Raw genomic sequence first — 18,728 nt, 5'->3', positions numbered from 1 at the left:
AAAAGATTTATTTATTTATTTGAAAGTCAGAGTTACACACAGAGAAAAGGAAAAGCAGAGAGAGAGAGAGAGAGAGAGAGAGAGAGAGAGGGGACTTGCAACCGTTGGTTCACTCCCCAACTGGCTGCAACAGCTGGAGCTGTGCCAATCCGAAGCCGGGAGCCAGGAGCTTCTGCCAGGTCTCCCACATGGGTGCAGGGGCCCAAGGACTTGGGACATCTTCTACTGCTTTCCCAGGCCATAGCAAAGAGCCGGATCGTAAGTGGAGCATCCGGGACTTGAACCGGCGCCCACATGGGAGCCAGCACTGAAGGCAGCAGTCCTACCCACTATGCTACAGCTCCGGTCCCACTTCCATATCATTCTTTAGACTCCAAGTTTCTTACCAGAGTATACCATCTCTCCTCAACTTTCAGAGTCTTCTTATATTTGGTTTACATATTATGTCCAGGGATGAATAGGGAAAAATATATATATCCCATTTATCCTTTCCTCTGGAAACACAAGTCTCCAACTCTAGTGCTTTAAATATATAACTTTATTATGTATCATCAGTGTTTTAAATATGTATTTTAAATATATATTTCAAAACTTTGTAGAAAATATAATTAAAAGGTAAGTTTATCTTGGTACAGAAAATTTAAGATACATGTATATTAGTGGTCTTCAAAAAAATTCATGGGGGAGCCCCTGCACCTGCATAGGAGACCTGGAGGAAGATCCTGGCTCCTGGCTTTGGTTCAGTCCAACTCTGCCCAGCTCCGGCTGTTGCAGGCATTTGGGGAGTGAACTAGTGGATGGAAGTCTCTATCTTTCTCTCTCTCTCTCTCTGTTTCTCCCTTTCACTCTCTGAATTTCTGCCTTTCAAATAAATAAAATAAATCCTTAATAAATTATTGAGTAGGGGCCGGTACTGTGGCGTGGCGGGTAAAGCTGCTGCTTGCAGTGTTGACATCTCAGATGGCCAATGGTTCGAGTCCCAGCTGCTCCACTTCCGATTGAGCTCTCCACTACGGCCTGGGAAAGCAGTAGAAGATGGCCCAGATGTTTGGGCCCCTGCACCCATGTGGTAGACCCGGAAGAAGCTCCAGGTTCCTGGCCCAGTTCCGCTGTTGCGGTCATTTGGGGAGTGAATCAGTGGATGGCAGAGTCTCTCTCTCTCTCTCTCTCTGCCTCTCTGTAACTCTGCCCCTCAAATAAATAAAAAAAATTTTAAAAAATAATTGAGTATTTTTTTGACAGAGTTAGTGAGAGAGAGAGAGAGAGAGAGACAGAGAGAAAGTCTTCCTTTTCCGTTGGTTCACCCCTCAATGGCCGCTATGGACGGTGCGCTGTAGCCAGCGCACCACACTGATCCGAAGCCAGGAGCCAGGTGCTTCTCCTGGTCTCCCATGCGGGTGCAGGGCCCAAGGACTTAGGCCATCCTCTACTGCACTCCCGGGCCATAGCAGAGAGCTGGACAGGAAGAGGAGCGACCGGCACAGAATCTGGCGCCCTGACCGGGACTAGAACGTGGTGTGCCGGTGCCACAGGCAGAGGATTAGCCTAGTGACCCGCGGTGCCAGCCAAAAAATAATTGAGTATTAATCTCAATAGGTAACATCTCTTTTATTTACCCTGAAATGACTTCACCACTTCAATCAGAATGATTATTATAGTTTTCTTGTAAGTCCCTTTTACAAATCGTTATTTATTTATTTATTTCCCTATTTTACTTTGAGTTATTCATAATGCCTCTGTCTTCCTTATTCTCCAATCTAATTGATCTGCTATTCCTGTAGATTCTACCACATTACATACACTTTGATTCCATTCTATTCTTTCTCTCTCACTTTTTCACCTTCACCGTCTTGTTAGAAGGGATCACAGAAAGAGGGAGAAATGAAACAATCAGGTGGAAAAGAGAGGGTCTAAAGAGGAAGAGAAGGAAGAAGGAAAGAAGAAAATACTGATGAAGGGTGAATAAAAATAACCATTGGAAGTAAATGGACTTAGGACAGTAACAAAATATAAGGAAGTGGATAGTAAGTTGAAGTTGAAAAAGAAAAACAGGAGGAAAGAGAGTAAGGATGTAGAATATAGAAAGGAAGAGTGAATGTAGGATAGAGAAGTGTGCGAGGGAAGTGGGAGGAGACATAATGGGGGATGCTACAGATAGAATGTTTGTCCCCCCCACCCCCAAATTCAGGTATCAGAGTATACAGTGTTCAGAGATGAGAACTTTGGGAGGCAATTAGGTCCTGAGGGGAACCCCCATAATGGGATGAGTGTCTTTGTAAGAGGCAAGGAGAGCTCCCTTCCACTCTGCTCCCCCATCTTCTGAAGACACAATGAGAAGATAGTTATGTATAAACCAGGAAGGAGAGGGTCTTTACCAGGTACTAGATCTGGAAGCTCTTTGGCCTTGGACTTTCTAGCGTTCAGAATTGTGAGAAATAATTTTCCGTTGTTAAAGCCACCCAGTCTATGGTACTGTTATACAAAGTACTTCATAAAGTCCGTGGAAAATGGAAACAAATGTTTATTTTGATGCAAATAATTTAAAATCCATGCAATTTTTCATAATATATATTTTCCATGTACTTTTTGAAGACCTCGCATAGCAGCATGAACTAAGTTACAGGGGTAAGGAGTAGAAACAGGACAGGAAAATAAATGAGAGGAAAAGAGGAAGGAGGAAGTACAGTATATAATCAGGGAAACAAAAAAGGTGTTTGATACAAGAGGGACAGGGTCAGAAGAAGAAATGAAGTAGAATCACACTTCACCGATGGCAGATTTCATTCTGCAGAGAAAAGATTGTTGAGTGTTAAAAGTTCTCATTTTCTCTCTTCAGATATCCCATTCCCTTTATATTGGTATCCATCAAAATGCCGGAGGTCATTTCTCATATACTATCACTCTGGCCTTGAGATAAGAGTACTACTGGGGCCAGCGCTGAGGTGTAGCCAGTAAAGCCGCCGCCTGCAGTGCCAGCATCCCAAATCGGCACCAGTTCAAGTCCTGGCTGCTCCACTTCCTATCCAGCTCTCTGCTATGGTATGGAAAAGTAGCAGAAGATGGCCCAATTCCTTGGGCCCCTAAACCCATGTGGGAGATCCGGAAAAAGCTCCTGGCTCCTGGCTTCAGATCGGCTCAGCTCCTGCCATTGCAGCTAATTGGAGAGTGAACAAGCAAGCTATGGAAGACCTCTCTCTCTCTCTGCCTCTCTTTCTCTCTGTGTTTAACTCTGACTTTCAAATAAATAAATAAATAAATCTTTTTTTAAAAAAAAGACTACTATAGTTCTCAACTATAGGAACCATGCAGGCGTGGACTTTTGGCTTAGTGGTTAAAATGTTGGTTAAGATACCCACATCCATGGGGCTGGCACTGTGGTATAGCAGGTAAAGCTGCCACTTGTAACACCTGCATCCCATTTGGGTGCTGGTTCCTGTCCCAGCTGCTCCAGTTCCAACCCAGCTCTCTACTAATAGCCTGGGAAAAGAAAGGGAACATGACCCAAGTACATGGGCCCCTGTACCCATGTGGGATACCTAAAAGAAGCTCCTGGCTCCTGGCTTTGGCTTGGTCCAGGTCTCGCCATTGCAGCCACCTGGGGAGTGCACTAGTGGATGGAGGATCACTCCCTCATCTCTCTCTTACTCTGATTTTAAAATAAATAAATAAATCTTAAAAAAAAAGATGCCCACATCCTGTATCAGTGTGCCTGCATCTGATACCCTCTCTGGGTTCTGATTCCAGCTTCCTGATAATGCAAACCCTAAAAGGCAGCACTGATAACTCAAGTAATTGGATTCCTGCCCCCCTTGTGTGAGACATGGATTGAGTTCCAAGCACCCAGCTTCAGCCTGGCCCAGTCCTGGTCATTCTAAGAATTGGGAAACTGAACCAGCAGATGGGAGCTTTCTCTCTCTGTCTCTCTGCCTCACAAATTAGAAGCAAGAGCTACATATCTCATGGCTTGTTTTTTTTTTTTTTAAGTAGGTAAATTTGTTTGGGATATTCAGTATTTATCAATATCAGTTATTTCCTGCTGCCAATTATTCAGAAGGTAAAGATATTATCTTGCCAACTCAAGTATACAGGAAAGGTAAGATTTTCTTCTGTGTCAAGTTAAATTCTGTTGAGTGGTTGAAAATCTCCAGCAGTATGGAGTCTTCCTCATTTTTTGCTTTGGAGTTGTATCTAACTGCTAGGGATCTTAAACAGTGCCAAAACATCAGGATGGGTTATTATATCTGCTGAGTATCAAATATCCATGCTGGCATTAATGTTCTCTGGTTCACAAATGTCTGCACAAGCAGTCATTCAGTTGAGCCTCATTCTGGACTACAAAGTCTCTTTGGATCTGATTTTCTCTGTGGTTTTCATGTATCACTCATACACATTGGGAACATTCTTCTGCTCTTGTAATATGTTGGGGCCTGCTAATCTCTGTCCATCTGTTTTTGTCCCTACCATACACTCCTATGATACCATGACTTAAGGGAAACTATGAGGAGGACCAAGGCTTGGAATGTCTGTAGATACCACAAAGAATTCTTCAAGCCTTGTCGTTTTCTGGCCTTATCTAGGAAGTGAGTAGCAAAGTCACCTTATAAAAGGATCTTACAAACCTACCTGGGATTTCATGTCATCCCTGAAATACAGGGTGTAGGGTTTCCCTTTACTCAGGAACCCACAATATTTACTGACTCCATGCTTCCCCTATGTCTCTCTTCCCCATGGAATCAATGTGAGGCTGGAAGTACATCCTTGAAAAGAAGAACCAAGAATAAGAGAAAAAGCTGGACAACGGAAAACCCAATGATTTCTTGGGGCCTGTCAGAAAAATGAAGTTTTAAGCAAATCATGACCAAAAATTCTGAAAAACAGGCAAATCTAGACTTGCATATGCAGAACTGGAACAACAGAAGGTGATGAGAGAGAATGGAGCAGAAAAAATATTTCAAGTAATAATGGTTAAGAAATTTCCAAAATTAGTGACCCAAACTGCAGATCTAGGAAGCTTGGAAAACACCAGATATATTACTTGTAGTGAGCCAAGGATAATTATAGCAGACTTTTTGACAGAAACCATGCAGGCAAGAGTAGAGTGAAGGACTGGAGCTGTAGTATAGTAAGCTAAGCCTCTGCCTGCGGCACTGGCATCCCATAGGGGTGCCGGTTTGAGTCCTGGCTGTTCCACTTCTGATCCAGCTCTCTGCTGTGGCCTGGGAAAGCAGTAAAAGATGGCCCAAGTCCTTGGGCCCCTGCACCCACGGGGGAGAACTGAAGAAGCTCCTGGCCCTGGCTTCTGGCGGTTGTGGCCATTTGGAGAGTGAATCAGCAGATGGAAGACCTTTCTCTCTGTCTTTTCCTCTCTCTATCTGTAACTCTACCTCTCAACTAAATAAAATCTTTTTAAAAAGACAGTAGAGTGAAATATTCAAAGTGTCTTTTTTAAGATTTATTTTATGTATTTGAAAGACAGAGTTACAGAGAGAGGAAGAGACAGAGAGAGAGGTCTTCCATCTGCTGTTTCACTCCCCAGATGGCTGCAACGGCCGGAGCTGCGCTGATCTGAAGCCAAGAGCTTCTGGGTCTCCCATGTGAGCACGGGCTGAAGGACTTGGGCCATCCTCTGCTGCTTTCCCAGGCCACAGCAGAGAGCAGCCGGGACTCAAACTGGCGCCCATATGGGATGCCAGCACTTCAGGCCAGGGCTTTAACCTGCTGTACCACAGCGTCGGCCCCGACAGTTGATTTTTGATGTTAGCATTTAGTGCTATAAATTTCTCTGCCATCACTGTGTTACTGTATCCCCCATATGTTGATATATTTTTATTCTATTCAGTTCTGTGTATTTTTAACTTCCTTTGAGACATCTTCAATTCATGGATTATGTACAAGTACTTTTGTTTAATTTTCAAGTGAGTATATGATGCCAATGATTTTATTATTGCTGAAATTTGTCTACAATGTATGGTCTGTCCTGTTGAATATTCCATGAGTGTTTTTAAAAATGTGTTTTCTGCTGGTGTTAGGTGGAATTCTGTCTTTATTATATCGATTGATTGTGTTGTTCACTTCTATATCCTTGCAGATATTCTTTCTAGTAGTTTAATAATTTGCTGAAAGTACACTGTTGAAATTCCTTTGTATAATTTTGGATTTGCCTATTTCTCCTTTCTGGTCTCCCAGTTTCTCCTTCATATAGTTTGCAGCTGCGTTTGTTTGATGCATACACACTTAGGATCATAATTTCTTCCTGATGACTGACATTTTATCATTATGTGGTACCCTTCATGGTCTCTGATAATTTCATTTACATCTGAAGCCAGGAGCCAGGAGCTTCTTCCAGATCTCCTACGCGGGTGCAGGAGCCCACGGACTTGGGCCATCTTCTACTGCTTTCCCAGGCCATAGCAGAGAGCTGGATCGGAAGAGGAGCAGCCAAGATTAGAACCTGCTCCCATATGGGATGCCAGTGCTTCAGGCCAAGGCTTTAACCCAGTGTCCCACAGCGCCAGCCCCTAACGTGCTACAAGAAGAAAAACAAACGTACCAACTTGGATTTCTATACAGAGCAAAAGTATCTTTTAAAAGTGAAGAAGAGGGGTTGGCCTTGTTGTGTAGTGAGTAAAGCCGCTGCTTGCAGCGCCAGCATCCTATATGGGCACAGGTTTGAGTCCTGGCTGTTCCATTTTCCATCCAGCTTCCTGCTAAGGTGCCTTGGAAAGCACTGATGGATGGCCCAAATTCTTCAGCCCCTGCATCCATGTAAGAGACCTGAAAGAAGCTCCTGGCTCCTGGCTTCAGTCTGGCTCAGACTTGGCTGTTGAGGCCATTTGGATAGTGAACCAGCAGATGGAAGATTTCTCTCTCTCTCTCTCTCTCTCTCTCTCTCTCTCTCTCTCTCTTTCTCTCGCGCTCCCTCTCTCTAATTCCTTCAAATAAATAAAAGATAAATTTTAAAAAAGTGAAGGAAAGGCCGGCGCCACGGCTCAATAAGCTAATCCTCCGCCCGCGGCACCGCCACCCCGGGTTCTAGTCCCAGCTGGGGCACTGGATTCTTTCCCGGTTGCTCCTCTTCCAGTCCAGCTCTCTGCTGTGGCCCGGGAAGGCAGTGGAGGATGGCCCAAGTGCTTGGGCCCTGCACCTGCATGGGAGACCAGGGGGAAACAACTGGCTCCTGGCTTCGGATCTGCGCAGCGCATCGGCCGTAGCGGCAATTTGAGGGGTGAACCAACGGAATGAAGACCTTTCTCTCTGTCTCTCACTGCCTAACTCTGCCTGTCAAAAAAATTAAAAATAAAAAAAAAGTGAAGGAAAGGAAAAACAAATTTGAAGGAGAAATAAAGATTTTCTCAGATGAACAAATAAAGAAAAGAAAATGATATATATATATAGGGCAGATGTTGGAACTACATAAAGAAAAGAACATTGGAGGGGGAATAAATGAAACTTCTATTCAAAGAGGAAATCTAATCTGCAATTATAGAATATTTTGAGATGCTGTAGCCAAAGGAATTTTATGCAATACATTTTCAATTATTAAACATGCACTCTATAAGAAAAAAAAATCTCAAAAATAAAATTACAGCCAGGATGAAAACAACAGTGTGGAATGTGTTTGGCACACAAATAAAAAGCAAAAGAAAATGTATGAATATCAGACATAATACTTCAAGGCAAAACATTGCTTTAGATGAAAAGGTCATTATATAATGCAAATCACAATTTAACAGCTGTGCAAGAAAAAATAATAAAACCAAAATCATAGCATCAGATTGTAACATCCCTTTCCAAGCACATGATAAAATAATCATACAAAATAATGGGTCCTTATTGAAATCTCTACACCTGCTAATATACATGGAGGCCTAAATATAAAATACAGTATCTTAAAATTAACACTATATTTATTTAACTAATTTTTCACTTGTCATTTATTTCCACTTTATTTGAAAGTTAAAGAGACAGAGAGACACCTTCCATCCACTGGTTCATTCTCCAAATGCCAGCAACAGATGAGGCTGAGTCAGGCCAATGCCAGGAGGCTGGAATTCAGCAAAGGTTCCCCACATGGGTGGCAGGCACCCAAGTATTTGAGCCATCACTTGCTGCCTTCCAGGGTGCGCATTAGCAGAAAGCTATGTTCAGAAATTGAGCTGGGACTGGAGCTCAGGGGCTCTGATTGGGATGCAGGTATCCCAGTTGGTGTCTTAGCCAGTATGCCAAATGTCTGCCTCAAAATTAACACTTTAAAATTCTTAAATTCTCCTTCCACGTTTTCTGGACCACAGCCAATCTGATTTCCTCTTCTATATTTACATATGTAGAAGAATTTCAAAACATGTTAAAAGTATATCTACAGGGCCAGTGCTGTGGCGTAGCAGGTATAGCCGCCGCCTTCAATGCCGGGATCCCATATGGGTGCCCGTTCTAGTCCCGACTGCTCCACTTCCTATCCAGCTTTTTGCTATGGCCTGGGAAAGCAGTAGAAGATGGCCCAAGTCCTTGGGCCCCTGCACCCTTGTGGGAAGACCCAGAGGAAGCTCCTGGTTCCTGGCTTCAGATCGGCACAGCTCCAGCCGTTGCTGCTAATAGGCGAGTGAACCAGCAAATGAAGACCTCTCTCTCTCTCTGCCTCTCATTTTCTCTTGACTTTCAAATAAATAAATCTTTTTTAAAAAAGTGTATCTACGGCCGGTGCCTCGGCTCACTAGGCTAATCCTCCGCCTTGCAGCGCCGGCACACGGGGTTCTAGTCCCGGTCGGGGTGCCGGATTCTGTCCCGGTTGCCCCTCTTCCAGGCCAGCTCTCTGCTGTGGCCAGGGAGTGCAGTGGAGGATGGCCCAAGTGCTTGGGCCCTGCACCCCATGGGAGACCAGGATAAGTACCTGGCTCCTGCCATTGGATCAGTGCAGTGCGCCAGCTGTGGCGGCCATTGGAGGGTGAACCAACGGCAAAGGAAGACCTTTCTCTCTGTCTCTCTCTCTCTCTCTCACTGTCCACTCTGCCTGTCAAAAAAAAAAAAGTGTATGTACTCGGTGTTGGTGAACTCAAGAGGCTTCCATATCCTTGGCAGTTCATGACAAGAGCCTCGGGTGATTGCTGACGTCATAAATAAGAGTGTCAGTTGTTAAATCAACAACAGAAGTCCTGTGCACCTGCTCCCCATGTAGGACCTCTGCCCTTAATGTGTTGTACTATGAGAATTAATGGTAAAACTACTACTCAAACAGTACTCTATACTTTGTGTGTCTCTGTGGGTACAGTCTGCTGAAATCTTTACTTAGTATATGGTAAGTTGATCTTCTGTATATAAAGATAATTGAAAATGAATCATGATGAAGAATGGGATGGGAGAGGGAGTGGGATATGGGATGGTTGTGGGTGGGAGGGAGGTTATGAGGGAAAAGCTGCTATAATTCAAAAGTTGTACTTTGGAAATTTATATTTATTAAATAAAAGTGAAAATAAAATAAAATAAACTCTGTTTTTAGTTTAAAATAACAAATAAATAAGGTATCTACTAGGTTCTATATATTGTGATAGGCGGTAGGGAAATAGTAATAGGCAAAAACACATATATGACCTGCTTTTAAGGACTAATGGATTTTGCTCTAACATAAAGAAGACTGAGTCCAGTCAGGCTTACACAATTAAAAAGAAACTTCACTGCCAATTTGCAATATGAGAGCATGCAAAATTATATCTGTATATTGCATCAAATACATTTTGACATAGACTCACATAGATCATACTTTACTGCAAAATCCCCTTCCAGTGAATTCTTCACTCCCAGTACTGCAACAACTCACATTCCAGTAATAAGCAGAAGATACAGTGGGAAGCCTGTAAGTGGAAACTCCATACACAGTTTGGGAATGCCAATGGAAGGACTTGACTTATGGGCTCCTGGTATCTTGTGACATTTGAGGACAGTCCCTCTTTCATTTGAACTGGAAAATGCTGAGACTTATCTGAATGCTCTCAGGTACCTGGGATATGATTCAGCACTACATGTAACAATATGGAAACTTAATAACCACTAATTTCAGAACCATGTAGCATTAACAACAAGTCTAACAGCTATATAGCTAGACTCAGAAAATCATCACAAACTTCAGCCTGTGGCATTTCCCAATTTTATTTTAGAAATCAAAATCATCTGAGAAAACACTGGGGATACGGTCCATACCACTTCCAACATCACACAAACACATGCACATGCACAACTGTAATAACACATGGCACCTGAGATTCTTTTGTGCATAATGTTCTATCATGAATATCTTAAAGTAAATTTTTCATGACATTAAAAAGCCTATGCACAGTGGGTGTTGTGGCACAGGTTATGACGCCACTTGAGATGCCTGCATCCCATATTGAAGTGCCTGAAGAGTCCCACCTCCTCTTGTGATCCAGCCACCTGCTACTTCACACTTGGAAGACAACAGGTGATCACTAAATTACTTGCTTCCCTGCCACCCTTGTGTGAGACCCAGATGGCCCTGTCCTGGCTGTTGCACGCATTTGGGGAGTGAATCAGTGGATGAAAAAATCTCTTATTGCTGTTCTTTCAAATAAAACAAACTTCCTTTAAAAGCCTGTGCAAATTTCTTTCTAATAACTGTGTACTAGTATATCATATGTTCATTAAATTATCTTTGTGGTGATTTTCCCACATCTCTGTGCATGTCTCTAATTATTTCCTTATGGCATATTATTAGAAATGGAATTACTAGGTCAAAGGGGAATGAACTATTTTAAGGTTGTTATTCAGTAATACCAAGATGCTTTCCAGAAAGGTTTTTATCAACACTAGTAATGCAGAAGCATTCTCTTGTGTTGAACATTTGCTGTACAAATATTTTTTCCAGTTTGATAGACAAAATGACATTTAATTTACTTAAATTATATATTTTATTACTAATGAAGGGGAACTCACCCTCAGTGTTTGTTAGTCATTTGTACATCTGTTATGAAAATTCTCTGTACATTAAAAATATTAACCTTAATGTCTGTCAGAATTGTTGCCAGTGTGTTTTTCAGTTGGTGGTTGTCTCTTAGTCTTGTTTTTGAATTCTTCATCTAATATAAAATGTAAACCATTACTTTTTTTATTGACATTTCTTCTTCCTCTTTTTAATTCTAGGAATCTCACTTGCTATCTAAAAGCTAAATAAACATTCCTGTTTCTGAAAAATAATTCAGTAATTAATATATGTTACTTTTGCAGACTCCTTTATGTGGGAACAAATAAAAATAAGATTTGCATGTTTCTAATGACAGAAGCATGCTCTTATTGCACTATTATGTGAGAAAGCAACACAGAATTGCAGGATATTGAATGGAACTTTTGCTGTTTCTTCATAATTTTAGTCAAAGATAAATAGCTAAAACAAAATAAGCATCTAGTCCATCCACATTCTAAATGGATGAACCAAAGAGGTCTGAACACAATCCCACAGAGCTTATACAGAGAAAGCAGACTAGTCACGCTACTGACATTCAATCCATTCCCTTTCAGCACAGGCATACTGAGAATGCTAGAGAGAATTACAGAAGAATTTACAGTCAGTGTTAGTGAGTCCTTGGCTGGGGAAGAGGAGGGACTTGAGGCTCACTCCCCCAGGTCATGTGAGCAGGGATCCAAAAGAATCACTTAAAGAGACTGGGAGAGGGGCAGGCGCTGTGGCACAGCAGGTAAAGCCACCGCCTGCAGTGCTGGCATCCCATAAGGGTGCCAGTTCGAGTCCAGGCTGGACTTCCAGTCCAGCTGTTGCCGCCATCTAGGGAGTGAGCCAGCAGAGGGAAGATGCTTTCTTTCTCTCTCTCAGTCTCTGCCTCTCTGTAATTCTGCCTTTCAAATAAATAAATACATCTTAGAGAGAGAGAGAGAGAGAGAGAGAGAGAAATTGGGAGAGCCACATGGGGAAAGAACAGAAGGGAGTACCACATTTTGTATATTCAAAGGTTTCTTTCCAGATTGACACTTCTGATGATTACTCAGGGTTGATTTGTTCCTAAAGGCTTTTCTACACCGACTTCATTCCAATGGCTTCTCTTTATTATGCAGTCTTTTATAGTGAATAGCTTTTGAACTCTGGTTGAAAAATCGTCCATGATCACCACATCCATAGAGTTTATTTTTGTTGTCTATGGCCGTACCACCCTGAACACGCCAGATCTCAGAAGAGAGTTTCTTTTTGTTGATAAATTCTCTGATGCTAACAATATGTAGCCGCTGGTGCCGAGGCTTAGTGGGTAAAGCTGCCATCTGCAGCCATCAGCATCCCATATGGGCTTCAGTTTGAGTCCCAGGTGCTTCACTTCCAATCCAGCTCCCTGCTAATGTGCCTGGGGAAAGCAATGGAGGATGACCCCAGTCCTTGGGCCCCTGCACCCATATGAGAGACCCAGAAGAAGCTGTTGCAGGCATTTGGGGGATGAACCAGTGGAAGGAAGACCTTTCACTCTGCCTCTCCCTCTCTCTGTAACTCTGCCTTCCAAATAAAATGAATAAATCTTGAAAATATACCTAAGGCTTGACTAAAGGTTTTTTAAATGATTTTCACACATGTTTCCTCATCACCATGGCCTTTTTTGGTGACTTAAAATTTCTGTAATTGGGCTGAAGCTATGGTCACGAGACTCATACCGAGAGCTGCTTGTCATATGTATGTTCATTCTCATATAGGATAGTGTCTGAGATAAAGCAGTTACTCGAACATTTACTATGGTCCTAGAAGCCCCCTGGCTGGAAACCAGTTCTTGAGTGTCTATCCTAAGTTTTTAAATATCTCTTTTTAAAAAAGTATTTATTTATTTGAAAGGCAGAGCTACAGAGAGGCAGAGGCAGAGAGAGAGAGAGAGAGAGAGAGAGAGAGAGAGTCTTCCATCTGCTGGTTCACTCCCCAAATGGCTGCAATGGCCGGAGCTGAGCCGATCTGAAGCCAGGATCCAGGAGCCTCTTCCAGGTCTCCCACATGGGTGCAGGGGCCCAAGGACTTGGGCCATCTTCTCCTGCTTTCCCAGCCCACAGCAGGGAACTGGACCAGAAGTGGAGCAGCTGGGTCTTGAACCGATGTCCAAATGGTATGCTGGCACTGCAAGCAGTGGCTTTTCCCGCTATGCCATAGTGCCGGCCCCTAAATATCTCTTAAAGAGAAATTAATCCGCTTTTATAACTTGTCTTTACAAGTTTCTTAAGGTCAAGAGCCATGAAGAGTTATTCTTGGAGTTGGCACTGTAGTGTAGCAGGTGAAGCCACCACCTACAGTGCCATCATTCCATATGGGCACCGGTTAGAGTCCAGTTCCGATCCTGCTCTCTGCTGATGGCCTGGGAAAGTAGTGGAAGATGGTCCAATTCCGTGGACCCCTGCACCCATGTGGGTGACCCAGAAGAAGCTGCTGGCTTCAGTGTGGGGAGTGAACCAGAGGATGGATGATTCTATCTCTTTCTCTCTCTCTCTCTCTCTCTCTCTCTCTCTCTCTCTCCTCCTCCTCCTCCTCCTCCTCCTCTATAACTCTGACTTTCATATACATAAATAAATCTTTAAAAGAAAAGAAAAGAATTAATTCTTAGAATATCTGACCACACTCCTTGTTACCTAGATTCTTCCTCAAATCCCTAATTTTGAATAAGCTTCTTGAATCTGGGCTCTTTGAATCTGATATAACTATTGTCACGTATATACAATAGTTGGTAGTAATGAAGGTATCAAGCAACTGTAAAAGAAATGAATTATCTAATAAGTCTTAACCATATAGTTCCCTAAGAGGCAAACCAAAGATTGGGTTTGTACAGTGACCTGACAAAAAACACTAAAGAAGGAGTGCACAGAAATATGAAGCAATGGTTTTCAGGGCACTGGATTCGAGGCTGATCCTGAGAGGCTTGAAAAATGAGGAGAGTCCTTAAGAGTTTCTAGTTCATAGAGCAATGAGAGATAATGCAATCAGAGCCAGGACGATATCCTGAATTGGGGTGACAGAAAAGAGAAGTCAGAAAAATCAAGAGTTCACAGAGAATCAACAAAGAGCTCCAATGTGAGAACTCTGAAAATCTTTGAAAGATGCCATTAAAACAAACAAATCAGGGCCAGCATTATGGCACAGGAATTAAACTGCTGCCCCTGGCTGCTCCACTTCTGATCCAGCTTCCTGCTAATATGCCTGAGAAAGCAGTGGAGGATGGCCCAAGTGCTTGCACCCCTGCATCCACGCGGGAGCCCAGGAAAAAGTTCCCGTCTCCTGGCTCCTAGCTTCAGTCTGGCTCAACCTTGGCTGTTGCAGCCATTTAGAGAGTGAAACAGTGGATGGAAGATTTCTCTCTGTGTGTCTCTCCTTCTCTCTTTGTAACTCTGCCTTTCAAAAAAAGTAATTAGATCTTTTTAAAAAAAAAAATACAGTCTGTCTTCTTCACAAGATAGTAAGCTCCATGAAGGTAGAGACAGCATGTCTGTTTTTCCTTACCATAGCATCCCCAGCATCTCAGGTTATGCTGGTCATATAGTGCCCCTGCATCCTGCATCCCATTTGTGTCTACTGCTTCTGTGATTTTGCTCTAATAATTATACTTGTTCTCTCCTATCTTCAGTCTCTCTTTTCTACTGACTATATTCTACCCTATACCTCTTCTTTACCAAATAAACTTTGAGTTTCATTACAATGTCCCTAGCTGAATACAGTGGCAGCTATATGTCACAGTTCTGTCTGTTGGAGTGTGGGTGGAAGTCATTGGGTAGAATTATTTGGAAAGTTCCATATAAAGGAGACTGATCATCCTGACAAGGTATTTTGCCCTCTTCTCTTCCTCCTGGAAGATTGAAAGGATGGCTAGGGTTACAGCAAACTTCTTGAAAACATGAGGCATCCAGAAGATGGGAGCCATGCACCAAGGATCATGGAACAACAGAATATGAGAGACTGATAAAACTATGGAGGTCTTCAACTTCTTACCATTGGACTTGTTTTAGATGAAAGAAACATACTCCCTAATAATTTTAAGTAGGCTGGTGCCGCGGCTCACTTGGGTAATCCTCCACCTGTGGCACTGGCACCCCAGGTTCTAGTCCCAGTTGGGGCGCCGGATTCTGTCCCGGTCGCTCCTCTTCCAGTCCAGCTCTCTGCTGTGGCCCAGGAAGGCAGTGGAGAATGGCCCAAGTGCTTGGGCCCTGCACCCACATGGGAGACCAGGAGGAGGCACCTGGTTCCTGGCTTTGATTCGGCGCAGCGCGCCGGCCATAGCGGCCATTTGGGGGGTGAACCAACAGAAAGGAAGACCTTTCTCTCTGTCTCTCTCTCTCACTGTCTAAATCTGCCTGTCAAAAAATTAATAATAATTTTAAGTTACTCATTTTCATGTCTTTGTTACTCATATTCAAATGTAATTCCAAAGCCTCATCCCAAAATAGGATCTCTCTCCTCCCACCTGTGTCTCTGCCTTTAACAGTACCTCATTCACACACGATTCCCTTTATGATTCATATGATCATGACCATGATTTGCAAATTATGATCTCCATACACTGTCCCAACTCTTCTATCACACTTGCACTTTACCCATCAATCCCACTAACACTGTCTCTGTTACTCCCACTTCCACACATACACTGGCTTATTTTGTACTATCATCACACACAAAGTCCTTAGGTCCTCACAGATACACAGCCTATAACACCGATGTCAAATACAACTACTGTTAGCAAATCCTATTACCATACATATCATCCCCATCCCTTACACAGTCACACTCATAATTACTCAATCCTCACACTATCACACACTACTATACACACAGCCCGTATCCCAACTATAAAACCTGCACCATCCTCCAAAGTCCCTTTCACATATTCTCACGGCCATCTCCATAACATAAAACCAATAACACTCACAACAAAGAGCCACGTCAACCCTACAACTCTCACACACCCACTTACCCCATTCCTCACTGACTCCCAGAACCATGTATTTACACACTCATAACTTCCAAACTCCAAACTTTCAAACATTTTTTATTCATTGTAATCACATACACCCACTATATTAATCTGTCCTGACACATACACTTGTCATTTCCCCTAGCATTTACACACACATACACACACACTAACCCTATAACCTCCATCAAGTACCTGTCTTCCACCCCACATTAGTTTCCCCATTCTACCCATTTTCCACGTCCTCCTGAAATTAAGAAAGCCCCATCCACATTTTCACACACATAATGATCCCAGAGTCTCATTGCCATTGTGTCTTTTCCTCACTGCCTTCCCACTGTCTACACACAACCATATGCACCCATATGCACAATCTTTTCTTCCACAGTAGCACATACACTGTGACCATAACTACCAGTATCACACACTTTCCAATTTCTTCCTGTACTGGCATTCACACTGTCCCTGCCTTCATTATCACAGTGATTTCATACCATTACTAACACTGTCCCCATTACCACCATTCTCACAAAACTTTGCCCACATAGCACCACCATGCCACTATCACACAATATTCTCCTCATTGCTCCATCAAACATGACCCAGGTGACCCAGAATTTTACGTTTGTGGTTCCCATCACCTGCATTCTCATTCCCTCTCATCTCCTTCTTCTCCCCTTCTCCCATCCAAGTACTAACCAGGCCTGACCCTGTAGCTTCTGAGGTCAGACAAGATCAGGCACATTCAGTGTGGTATGGCTATAGACTCCCCTCCTCTTGTCTCTCTCTCTCTCTCTCTCTCTCTCTCTCTCTCACACACACACTTTCCTGATATGTGTATCTGAAACAAGCCCACATATAATAGAGAAATTTCTCACTTGGAGCCCATTTCACAGTTCCAGAAAGTGTTAGGTATAGGAATACAGCATGCTCAAAAGTTACAATATTTAGTGTTCCCACATGGTAGGTAGTGGTGACTAGATTCCTTCTGATAGTCTGCCTTTAAGAAGCACTTCTTCATGTTTAGTTATAGCATTTATATAGAGTTCTAAATATGTCATTGATGTCATTAATATGATATTCCGCACTTGAGCTATTTGTGCTATACTTCAGTCTTCCTAAAATATCCTAATACCATTTCTGTTACAGTAAAATTGTGGTATTTTTGGCCTTGAAGAGATAGACAGGTTCAAGCAAATGGCAATACTGAATATATCACTGAGCTATGTTTGAGGGAACACTTAATCTTACTTCTCATATTTCCAAGTGGAAGACCTTAAATAGATAAACACTCCTGCTATTCTATCCACAAGAGGAGGAATGAATTATATGACGAAAATGTTTGGAAGAAACATTTGAGTATGCCTTTGATCTCTACTTTTCTTTCAAGAGTCTGTAAACTTATATAGAACATACATTCTGACTGGCTCCTTGCCAAGCAATAAGGGATTCACTTTTGGTCTGAAGTTCTGCAGCTTTTTCAGCAGTGCTTGTAACTCTCTTGATAAATCTGATTAGCTATGGAGTCTAGTACTAGGAAGTCATCACTACAACCACTTTTCTCTGATCAGCTTTTCTAAAAAAAAAAAAAGATCGATTTTAAAAGGCAGTGTTACAGAGAGAAAGAGAAAGAGATTTATTGATTCCATCTGCTCATTCACTCCCCAAATGGCTGCAACAGCCAGAACTGGACCAGGCTGAACCCAGGAGTCAGGAACTTCAACCAGGTCTCTCATGTGGGTAGCAGGAGCCCCAGTACTTAGGTCGTCATCTGCTGCTTTCCCAGGTGCACTAGTGAGGAGCTAGATCGGAAGTGGAACAACTGGAACACAGACCAGCATTCATATAGGATGCCAACTTTGCAGGTGGCAACTAAATGTGCTGTACTATAATGCTGGCCCCTCTGACCAGGTTTATCAGTAATGAAGATGATGTTTTGATCTCCACTTATCTTATTCCTATGTCTTTCAATTTTAATTGGTCTAAATCTAGACAGGGAAGATGAATGCTATTTATTGACCCCTTACAACTCCCTCACTGAAAACATGTAAATTTCCATTAATAGCATTGTCCGTGTTTTATCACAGGTAAGTTTCTAGGTGGAGTCCATTTTTGATTAGGACTTAGGACAAACACTGGTAACAATTAATATCAGCTCTAATCAATGAAACTGTACTACCACTAATACTAGACTACTGATTTTCTTGGACTATGGATTTAAATTTTAGATGGGTATAGATACCGTGGCACAGTAGGTGATAATAAATCAGGATAGGGAGGAGCAGGTACTGAGTGTCTGCCTTAGCCATACTAACATGCTCAAGAAAGACATTAACCAAAAAGAGCTCTTTCATGAGACGGGGTGGCAAATCTTTACATGGAAAGTTTTAATATTCATCTAAATGTTACGGAAACGTTATTTTCAAAAACACCATTTCTCAGTGAGCCATTTTTTAAAAGACAAAAAATAAAACCCTCTGTAATAAAAGAGTTCAATGTGCTAGAAGGCTCTTTTGTTGTTCACATCTGACAATGATTTTATCTCTTTCTTTTTGCTAGTTAGCTTTTGAGCCCTTGCATGCAAATGTAAATACTGTGCTAGTCATCTGCTGTCACTGAAAGAACAGTATTTCAAAGTACAATTTGTATCCAAGGTGACAAGGCACAAATATTAGAATTTTCAGTTGCACCCTAGGACAGTCAGTTTAAGAAAATGCCAAGTATTCCCTGAAAAGAAAGCAGTCTGAACACTGCAATTTCACATGTAATTTCTTTTACAAAGGAACACCT

The 18,728-nt window shown here is 42.4% G+C and overlaps 1 protein-coding gene across 4 annotated transcripts in view; it reads right to left on the bottom strand.

Moving 5' to 3' along the window:
* Window positions 1–18,728, bottom strand: part of MAGED1 (MAGE family member D1) — an 80,048-nt gene that overhangs the window by 17,521 nt on the left and 43,799 nt on the right. The gene's annotated exons all lie outside the window — the stretch shown is intronic.

Source organism: Oryctolagus cuniculus, chromosome X (genome assembly GCF_051225735.1).
Source record: "Oryctolagus cuniculus isolate XC-2025 breed Fujian yellow rabbit chromosome X, ASM5122573v1, whole genome shotgun sequence".
NCBI classification, from domain to species: Eukaryota; Metazoa; Chordata; class Mammalia; order Lagomorpha; family Leporidae; genus Oryctolagus; species Oryctolagus cuniculus.
This window is presented reverse-complemented; position numbering and strand designations above follow the sequence as displayed.